Source organism: Pimephales promelas, chromosome 12 (assembly GCF_988280905.1).
Source record: "Pimephales promelas chromosome 12, fPimPro1.hap1.1, whole genome shotgun sequence".
NCBI lineage: Eukaryota > Metazoa > Chordata > Actinopteri > Cypriniformes > Leuciscidae > Pimephales > Pimephales promelas.
Window position 1 is genome coordinate 34684496 of NC_142780.1, and position 11883 is coordinate 34696378.

Genomic DNA, 11883 nt, shown 5'->3' on the forward strand with positions numbered 1-11883 from the left:
AATAGAACAGAGCAGTAGAATAGAAGCAATAGAATAGAACAATAGAATAGAACCGAGTACAGTAAAATAAAATAAATAATAAAATATTGAATAAATGCATCAATGGACGCCTGGATAGGCATCATCTCACTAGGGTGCTAGTTGTTGTGAGTCACATTCGTTTCACTGTCAGTTTTACTACACCGCAGTCGCTGTCAGTGGCTGTTTGCTTCTTTGCTTGCTTTTTCAATTTATGTGTCAATATATAACCAAAAAAAGAGAGAGAGAGAGAGAGAGAGGTGGCGGGCACATGAAGTCATGCAGAACGGCCACACCATTTCTGTTCTTCTTATTTCTTTTGGTACATGAGTCTGTGTTGTGGTGAGGTGAGTGGAGCTCTCGACCTTCAACACTGACTGACTGGAGAACAGTGTGTGTTCAGCTAATGGGGAAATGGAGTCCAGTCATCTTTCAATGTTGATGATCAAGCTCCAAAATAAAGCCATAAGCCGAAGGACGCCATTTGTTACAGTGATCATGTGTGAAGGGTGTTCTTAGACACGCATCACTTTTATTGTATTGCATTCTGACATGACAGAAAGTAATAGTGAATGGCCAGTCCAGAGCAGTGTCTGTAGCTGTAAACCCTGCCTTACTTTTACTGACCAATCCCTGTACAATCACTGCTAGCAAACTAAGAGCAGTTAAAGACCTCTGTCCGACATACGGCACGAGATTTCCTGTTAGAGAAGCTGATCGGAAATGAAATGTGTCAGATAATCACATTATAAATGTGAAGTTGCTTCACATCTGTTGTGAAATGCAAAGAAAGGAAAGAAAGGGAAAATTCTTTCATTAAAGCATACAAATCCTAATGGTAAATAAAGTTAAAACAATACTCAAAATAAATAAATTAATATAAATGAATAACTAAATAAAAATATTAAAATAATTAATAAAATAAATAATAACTAGATAAATAATAAAATACATAGTAAAAGAAAAAATACAAATAAATATGAAATAATAAAATAGATAAATAATAACATAATCAAATAGAATACATAAATAAATAAAATTAATAAAACACAAAATTTAAATAAATAATTAAGTTAAAAATAATAATAAAAAATTTACATTATAAATATAAATAAGTAAATAAATGAACAAAAATGCATTTGAGGACAGCACAATAAAAGAAAAACCCTTCCGTATCTTTTGTTGCTAATGTCAAGTCAAGTCGTCTTTATTTAAATAGCGCTTTTCACAATACAGATTGTATCAAAGCAGCTTGACAGTGATAAAAAAAATTAAAAAAATATTGTTGAATATTAAATGTCCCCAACTAAGCAAGCCAAAAGCGGCAATGAAGCTGAACTCCATCAGGGACAGAATGGAGAAAAAAAACCCTTGTTCTCCTCTGGCCGCGAGCGAACAGTGTATGATTATGATTCAGGCAGCATTACAGGTCAGAAGTCAGATTGGATCAGAACATTCACAATATTTATCCAGATCCATCTGGGAGATGGTCGGAGTCAAAAATATCACGCCGGTATGGAGACGAGTGTGTAGAGGAGTCCATGAGGCCTTCACAGGGCTGATGGAGGGATGCGATGTGGACGTGTGGATGCGCAGGTCCACCAGATCCAGCTGACTTCAGTAAACCTCGGAATAATTGGAAAGACCGACATTAGATAGTGTAAATGCCATCGTAAATGCCATACTTACAAAAAAGTACATCGGGTGTTTTGGAAAGTGTCCCCGATTCCGGCTGACCTAATCTATGAAATAATAGAAATGTAATGTCAAATTTTGCACGTCATTTTGCATGACCAAATGTGGGTAGGCTATTTCATCCTTTCCTCGTCACTCTGATTTCCTCCCATTTTATATTTTTTCATCCCATTCTATCATCCCGTCTGACCTTATATTTCTGCGTTTCCACTTCTTTTATGAACAACAGGCATCAAAATTAATTTCCATCTCCTAAATGAGCAAAAGGTACAAAGATTTGACCTTTTCGTTTATTCTTGCAAAAGACAAAGAAACGGCTGTTGCAATAATGACAATTCACAAAAAGTGAAGAGGAACTCGATGCTCTGCCTACAGTTCCCTTGAGCTCATCGCCTCCCGTTGCAAATCACTCGTCTGCTCAGTAAAGTGAGACGCCACAACCTCTTTTGTAGAAAATAGAAGTGTTCAACTCTAAGACTGGATGAGAGGCAGTGGGGAATAGAGGCATGAACCTGTATGAATAAATAAGACCGACAAGCTCCCTGCCTGTAATCACCCACACAAAACCCCCAAACCGCTGGAAAGAGCCGCGGAGACAATGGTTTCTGCTGAAGCAGTATTGCAGCACTGTAAAACCCATCGCCGACACAAAAGAGACGGGCGGCGAGCAGTCGGGTTCACTGGCGCTCTGACATCGGGGATGCTGAAGCGTTGAGATGCAACAATGAAGTCCTTCAGCGAGAACACAGCGAGATACAGGGAGGTGTGAGGCGAGCCGAGCCACTAAACGCTCACATGTCTCTGTTCGGTGGGAAATAGATCGCTCTTGTGTGCTTTTCAGAGTTACCCGTAATCTCAAGCACTGAAGGTACTTTTACAGGCTCAAATCCTACATCATTTCCCTGTGCATTACATAAAGACTTACTTAGAGTCTTACATCCGACTACACAGACAGACAGACAGACAGACAGACAGACAGACAGACAGACAGACAGACAGACAGACAGACAGACAGACAGACAGATAGATAGATAGATAGATAGATAGATAGATAGATAGATAGATAGATAGATAGATAGATAGATAGATAGATAGATAGATAGATAGACAGACAGATATATAGACAGATAGATAGACAGACAGACAGACAGACAGACAGACAGACAGACAGACAGACAGACAGATAGATAGATAGATAGATAGATAGATAGATAGATAGATAGATAGATAGATAGATAGATAGATAGATAGATAGATAGATAGATAGATAGATAGATAGATAGATAGATAGACAGACAGACATATAGATAGATAGATAGATAGATAGATAGATAGATAGATAGATAGATAGATAGATAGATAGATAGATAGATAGATAGATAGATAGATAGATAGATAGATAGATAGACAGACAGACAGATAGATAGACAGACAGAGACAGATATAGATAGATAGATAGATAGATAGATAGATAGATAGATAGATAGATAGATAGATAGATAGATAGATAGATAGATAGATAGATAGATAGATAGATAGATAGATAGATAGATAGATAGATAGATAGATAGATAGATATGGATGGATGGATGGATGGATGGATGGATGGATGGATGGATGGATGGATGGATGGATGGATGCATGGATAGATAGATAGATAGATAGATAGATAGATAGATAGATAGATAGATAGATAGATAGATAGATAGATAGATAGATAGATAGATAGATAGATAGATACCCAGATAGCAAACTGACATTGAATCAACGTGGAAATATGACATCGAAACAACGTTGATATGACATTGTTTTGCTCATCGAATTAACGTTGAACCAATGTCAGATGCGTCATTCTTTCAAAACTAACGGAAAATCAACTTGAAATCAACTCGTTGTTTCAACGTTATGAAAGCAAACCAATTTTCGATTTCATTTAGCTTTGAAGAATGCCGCGTCTGACGTTGGTTCAACGTTAATTCGATGAGCAAATCAACGTTGTTTCAATGTCATGAGAGACGTCGTTTCCACGTTGATTCAATGTCAGTTTGCTGTCTGGGTAGATAGATAGACTATTACAGGAAGAAATTACATTTTAATACATTCAATTATAAAACAATTATTTTAAATTTAAATAATGTTTCACAATATTGCTGTTTTTGATCAAATAAATGCAGCATTGGTGAGCAGAAGACACATCATTCAAAAACATAAAAAAATCTTTTGACATAATATATACATGTCTATACACACACACACACACACACACATATAAGAGGGAGGGCAGAGACGGTGATGTCCTAATGCCACACGGGTCCATAGATCATTCACTTCAAACAGAGCTGGGACACACAGACGCCCGTCTGACCGGCGACTGCTAGACGTGCCAAAACACAAGACAGGGAAGAGCCCGGCTGGGAAGTCAAGGTCATGACCTCAAAAAAACGTCAAAAGGACCAATAAACGATATGAAGATCACACTTTATTCTACTAAAGAGGCCCTGTTATACCATTATAATTTTCCTTTTTGAGCTCTGTCCTAGCCATCGTTGCAGATCCTCTCTTCCCAGTCTGTCAGTAACGCTCTGTTTACTTCCAAGCCCCTCCTTTTGAAAGTACACTGTGCTCTGATTGGTCGGCCGGAGCAGCGTGTTGTGATTGGTCGAGTCCTACTCTTTTCCATAATCTCCAGTTTAACACACTACTAACTAACTCAACCAGGCCCCGCCCCTTTATTCTGCGTATGAATTATTTAAATGAGGAATATTGAAACTCAAGACTACAATGGAGGCGTTTCAGGAGTTCAGAAACACTGATATAGAGAATAACTAAGAGCTTTTTTATTATCAAACAGCAACATCACACACACAGAAGAAGTGCTGAAGCCTGGATAATTCACAGCATTGCAACCTTTGATTTTAATGGGGGGAAAAAAAAAGGTAAAGGTGCAACATAAAATTATTGACAATACGTCATTGATGAGGCAATGATAAAAGGCAATGTGTTTAATATGTATTGCAAAGCATGGGGCCGGGTTGAACGAGACTTCATTTGCAATGCTTATGGCATGGAGAAAAACGATTGCACTCTATTGAAGATCCAAGACATGCACGCATAAATGAAACGATTATATGCTGTGTATAGTTGAAGCATCTGGCGCTTGATCAGTGAAAAGCAGCTTTATGTTTTTCACACTGATAGGATTCAGAATACCTGCGTGTCTCGTGCCGTTCTCCGATAGTTGAGGGTCATTTCCCAAACCAAGATGTGAACAATGATGAATGATGAGGAGAATTATAATGAATAACGAATCTCTGGAGACGTCGAGATGGTTTAGAATAAATGATGTCTGAAACAAGAAAAGATATTAGCCAAGTGTTCACTCTGTTTTCATGAACAATCTGATAAAATCGTCCCAGCTGTGACTCAAACCTCATTTAAAGACACAATAGAGACGGTTATGAATTGAGAGAGATTGAGTGAGCTGAGGTTTCTCTTAGAAACTATTATCTCTAAGGTCATTTGTATTAGACCGGCCTACGTTTAAAATATTGGAGACAATACATCAATCTCAGGAAGGCATACAGGAATGATTTGCCAATCCGGCAGCCTGGGAAAACCGTAGAGATATCGCATATTCACAGTACTACTTACACAATGATTTTGCTGGTTATGTAGAATTAAACGACATTGTGAATAATTGGTCTGGTTTTCATTAAACAAACATACAGAACATGAGGTGTTTTAGGCTAATGAGTTTGTTTCATTTCTGGGAGTTCAGTGAATCAGTTTCATTGATTCACAAATGAATCACTTGAAAACATGGCGTGATTAGTAATTCACAACGTTTGTTTGGTTGAAACATACAAATTTTAGATAAAAAAACCTTTTAGCCATAAAAAGTATACAACTAAGTATCTTATGCACACCCCTTCAATTAAAGTGTTACCCAATTATTCATGTGAATTTCACAAACAATTGCAAAGAAATGGAAAGTAACATGTTCAATTAAATTCTTCCACAAGTTGCTCCAATAATCTTTTATTTACAATTCAAACAATCATTTGACAGTGTAGAAACTGATATAAATAGATTATTTTATTGTTCATTTGACTTGTCTGTTCATAAATGAGAGAAGTAAACTCATCAAGAGTCACTTACACAAAGTTTAGACAAGCTTCACAAGAGCAAATCGTTAGGATGCTGATGCGTCGAATTATAACGCACATAAAAAGCAAATGAAGTTCAAGGAGATGTTTAAATAACCTTAGCTGCAATGAAACATGCTTAATACCAGTGTCAATTATGAGACCTTCACAGACCATTACTTTGAAACAAAGTTTATTAAGTGACTGTGAAAGTGACGCAGGGGGACTCTCTGAGGACAAATTACGAGAATATTGCGGCAATTACTTTTCACTGTTTATTTTTTTTGGTCAACTGTAAAGCCACTAGGGTATTCACTGCATTTAAGTGCCGTTTAAAGCAACATTTATGGCTAAATAATCATCATAAAGCCGCAATCTGGTAACAGTCCTTTGATATCTAGCAAAAATAAACTGGTTCACATTAAACAAACGTTGCAGTCTAATATTACCTGAACAGTAATCATACGGTGGAGTTGTTTTAGTTATATTTGCTTCATTCGCTGTAAAGTGCCGTTATAATGCTTTTTCTAATGTTACCTGGCTCGTGTGATGACGTGATGACGATGTTTGAGGAATCTGGACTCGCTGGACTATCTCTATCTCTCTCAGAGTTAGCAGTGTTGTTGTAGCCTGTGTTTGGAATCAGATCTATCTTGTGTGTTTCCGTGTAAACATCTGTTAATAAAGAGACGTCAAATATACAGTATCTCTCCATCTCCACATTCTGCTGCACTGCAGAATAACACACACACACACACACCAGTGGCGGCTGCTGGTCTTTCAAAGAGGGGAAGCTCTTTTTTCCTTCTTTTTTTTTTAAACTCGACTGTCAGGTGTGGGGATGGTGAAAAGAGCGAGGACTCGATGCAGAGTTGATAGGCTTTATTTTATTGATAAACAAACAAACAAACAAAAACAAACAAACAAGGGGAATAAATTGGGAGCAAAAAAGGCAGGTAACGAGGGAGGACAGGTGGGGCAAAATAACTAATAATCAGGAAACAAGAGATGGGAGTCGACACAATCCCACATAGCAAAATTTTTCTGGCCCAGCTCCGGCCCACACAATCACTTTTCCCTCGGCCCAAATACCGCAAAGAATGACGGTACTGAAGTGGCCCAGAACTGGATTATAGACAAGGGTCACACATGGGCCATAACTGGCCCGAATCTCAGCCAGTTAATCACCCTTAACTGGCCCTGAACTGGGCCAAAACAGGTTTTATTATTTGTACCAATTCTCAGCCATAAGTTAACCATATCGACACCACTCTTTAACCAGAAACCCCAAAACTGAGCCATAACCCAGCCTAATCTTACCCAAACCATATGAACCCAATCCTCGGCCCAAGTACCGCAAAGAATGACGGCGCTGAGGTGGCCCAGAACTGGATTAAAGACAAGGGTCACACATGGGCCATAACTGGCCCGAATCTCAGCCAGTTAATCACCCTTAACTGGCCCTGAACTGGGCCAAAACAGGTTTTATTATTTGTACCAATTCTCAGCCATAGTAACCATATCGACACCACTCTTTAACCAGAAACCCCAAAACTGAGCCATAACCCAGCCTAATCTTACCCAAACCATGTGAACCCAATCCTCGACCCAAGTACCGCAAAGAATGACGGCGCTGAAGTGGCCCAGAACTGGATTAAAGACAAGGGTCACACATGGGCCATAACTGGCCCGAATCTCAGCCAGTTAATCACCCTTAACTGGCCCTGAACTGGGCCAAAACAGGTTTTATTATTTGTACCAATTCTCAGCCATAGTAACCATATCGACACCACTCTTTAACCAGAAACCCCAAAACTGAGCCATAACCCAGCCTAATCTTACCCAAACCATGTGAACCCAATCCTCGACCCAAGTACCGCAAAGAATGACGGCGCTGAAGTGGCCCAGAACTGGATTAAAGACAAGGGTCACACATGGGCCATAACTGGCCCGAATCTCAGCCAGTTAATCACCCTTAACTAGCCCTGAACTGGGCCAAAACTGGTTTTATTATTGGTACCAATTCTAAGCTAACCGTTTCAACACCACCCTTTCAAACCCCCAAACTGAACCATATCCCAGCCTAACCTTACCCAAACCATGTGAACAAATAAGTCACAGAAAAATTCTATATTTTATTCAATTTAAATTTTATTTAACAATAATACCACAAATAAATATTACACCTAGAATTGTGTAACAGTGTGAAGGCTATTTTATTTTGTACATTCCAAGTGTAACATCTTATTACAACCTGTAAAAGCCCTTCTTCTCACATTGCTCCTCTCATTGTAACTCCAATTACCAGCCATACCAACAGTCTGTCAAGTTTTCTTGCCCAACCAGTCCTGTAAAAAAAAAAAAAAAATTAACATTGAAAATGCATCAACTATTCCAGATTTACCAATATAGGATACTAATGTAGCTCTAAAACTCATTTGTATTAATCATCTTGTTAGATCATGGAAAGTGAGTGCCTTAGGCCAGAGTTTCAACTCCTTAGTCTTTAGAAATAAAATAACATCCACTCAAACAAACAGACAGGAATGGGGGAGCAACATACATATAATCAATAATTAAACAATGTGAAAGGAGGGGGAAAAGACAACTTTATAGAGTTGTTCATTCCTTATAATGCCCAATATGTTGGAAGAAAAACATTAGCATGCGTCAATGGTTAGCAAATTGAAAAGTTGCCAATTGTTTATTGCATTTAAATTAACCTCTAAACATTACCCAGGTTGAGAACTATTGTTTTAGACAAAAAATAAAAATTCTGTGATCAATTTCATTCTTTCAATGTAGATATTTTAATAGTACAGTATTATTATTTTCTCTCAATCGCCTACGAATATAGCATACTGAAATGACTAGCAATACATGACAAGCAAAAATAAATAAACAGTCTGTGATCACAAATAAAAAAACATGTACTTTTCATGTGAATAAGCCACGATTAGATTTAGATCTCATACAATTTTACAACCACTGAATCACTTTCAGCTTTATAAGTCAATTGCGGTTGCTGGATTTGCTGTGATCTTCCTATAATTTTAAAAGCATTAACATTACATTGTTTCGCACACATGAAGCACAGGCCTCGCCTCGGACGTTCCGCAGGGCCGGTCTATCGCACATGATCGCACCCCGTTCGCGTCTGTATAGGCATTCTCATGTTCAGGGGCAACTGAAACAGCTACCAGGCAAAAGTTCACTTCAATAAAGAAAAAAGTGGCATCCGAGTTTGAAAACAGGTATTAAAAAAGCGCCAAAAAGAGAGTGAACTTCACTTACCCGTACAGCGATTGTCTGAGATGTCGTCTTCTTCTTCAATCTTCAGCGGGAGAAATTTCAAAAGACGCATCACGTGAACCAACCAGAAAAGCTGCTGTTACCATGGAGATCGCGCCGAAATAAAACAATAGTTGACTGCTGTTTTAAATAAACTGTTATTTCGGAAAAAAAAAATCCAGATATTACATTTTTAACATGATTTTGTGGTGCTTAAAATAAAAAGTATGGAAAACTTAGACTTGGATGTGGATTTGTTTTTTTTTGTTTTGTTTTTGTTTTTTTTGTTTTTTATTACAAATTTATAAAAAAAAACAAATTCAAATAAATAATAGGTTTAATACTTTAAAAAATCATAGGTCTAATACTTATCATGTTAGTAAATGTATATTTTTTAATGATACAGCATTTTGTAAACATTGCTGAAAAGTAAATACTATATTTATTCATTATTAATCATTTTTTAAACAATTGGACATATATTTTTTCACTGACTCATTTAAGTCAATTTATATTATTATTATTTATTATTAAAATCTTAACACCTTTTTCAGAGGGGTCGGGGTGGGGTACGTATAATCTTGCCTTGAAAATATAGTAGCAGGCTTATAATTGTCCAGTACACAGAATATGGCCCACAATCGCTACACTGATCTGGGCCACATACCTCCCATCCACAATCGGCCCAAAAGTTGTCTGCCGTCATGCACTGCCATCATTGCCACACTTGGCCCACAGTTGGCTGACAAGATGTGGGCCACACACCTCCCATCCACAATCGGCCCAGAAGTTGTCTGCCGTCATGCACGCAGTGCCATCATTGCCACACTTGGCCCACAGTTGGCTGACATGATGCATGCCATTGCCGGCAACACGCCAGCAGTGCCATGATGAGGCCACATTTGGGCCAAGTCTGTTTGCTATGTGGGATGACAGGAAAGCACATATGGCACAACAAACACATGACAAGCACAAGCCATGTGCTCATACCAAACATGACAAAAACACATGACCAATAAAACAAATTAAAAAGCAATTGTGCTCACACAAAATGAGACCTGAAGAACGATGAGAACACTCATTAGACACGTGTTCACACAGAACATGACAACATGAAAGCACACAGCTAGTGTAAAACACAAGCTGTGTGCTACACAGCACAAGACAAAACATGACATGAAAGCACGCGGCCGATGTAAACACAAACCATGTGCCACACAATACACAACACACTGAACAGAGCGAACACGACAAGACAGAACGCTAACGTTACGCATGAGTACGACCATAAGGTCATCCTGTGCACTCACAACCGAAAACAAACACGCGGAGAATGCATGTCCGAATCCCAACACAAAAGTGAAACCAAACTAGACAGATGTGCCGTGATTCAAACACCACGTCCGCACATGTAACAAGACACCTGACATCGACGGAAGAAATGTGGGAATTAGGTTGAACTGTGAAATATCTGATGAAAATTGCAAATACTAAGAAATATGTTACAGCAGTTCGTCTTTCGAGTAAAATACACACAAAATTCGCGACGAGACTAAGCTTGAAGTCTTTAAACCAGCTTCCGCGTCAGCGATTTTTTTATTGGGTGAAATCGCTGTCAATCAAAAGGAGATGCAATCCTCCAATCATCACGCGGACGCCCGGACGCCAGGCCAGCCCACTTCCCTATTAAACCCAGAGACGCCCGGCGTCCGTGGGCGGGACATAATCGCAGCATTTATCCAATGACCGTTTAGTTTAACAGCACTGAAAAAAACTGTTCAAAGCAGCCCCATTGAAGTCAATGGACGCCGAGCTTCAACGGGGAAATGCCATAGGAAAATGCATGCACTGTGACGCGCTACAGGTATGCATGAGAAGGAGATCAAGTCAGCCGACCTATTTGTTGCTTATTCTGAACGAACTCGTCTTCGAGATTACCGTGTTCTAACGCATTTTTACTCATTAAAATGTTAACACAATAGTACACATTTAATCATTATTTGTTTGACATTATAGGGGAAGCTGAGCTTCCCTTGCAGTCTTAAAGAAATCTCCACTGACACACACACACACACACACACACACACCTGTGGCACTGGTGCCAGGTCCAGTCCAGGACTCTTTTGTGGCTCTGCAGCTAGATCAACGAGTAAGCACCATGATTACAATGACCTCCGGCTCCGATCACAAAATTCGGAAATTATCTTATATTATGGATTTATTTTTTAAATTATTGATCGTACAGAGGTCAAAATTATCGTACAATTACGATCGTACATCTGGCAACACTGCTTCATGTAATCTTCCCCGGCAAAACTGTTTTGTATTTATTTTAATGTCATTTTTCTGTACATTGTAATGTATATTTTGTTAATTTTTTGTACTGTGTTTTTGCAATTAAAAAAAATGCTTCATGTAATCAGAGAATGTCTGATGTAATCTTTCTCTGATGTAATACAGCTGTGAACAAGTGCCTGACAAAAAAAAGATAGTCTCCGACGAAACCGAACCGTTTCAGATAGATACTGAGGAAAGAGCTGATGCTACGATTGTTGACAAAATTCAAGTGTTTTTTGTTTTTGTTTTTTTACCTTGGACGCGTGTAAATCTATTGTAGGACATCGATTCCCAACAGGCGGGTCGCGGCCAGTCGTGGCCCACAAGGGGGCCTCGGCGAGCCCTTTGGGGGGTCGCGCCATGTTTTGAAAAGTTTTGAGCAATGAGCATTAAATAA

General features: G+C 38.7%; 1 long non-coding RNA gene across 1 annotated transcript; it reads right to left on the reverse strand.

Annotated features, from left to right (window-relative positions):
- Positions 1 to 1078: 1078 nt before the first annotated feature.
- On the reverse strand, positions 1079 to 6612 carry LOC148977073 (uncharacterized). The gene is made up of 3 exons (XR_016145826.1): positions 6396 to 6612; positions 4924 to 5059; positions 1079 to 1644 (listed from the first exon to the last, which is right to left on the reverse strand). It is a non-coding gene; the product is annotated as an uncharacterized LOC148977073 (long non-coding RNA).
- Positions 6613 to 11883: the final 5271 nt, after the last annotated feature.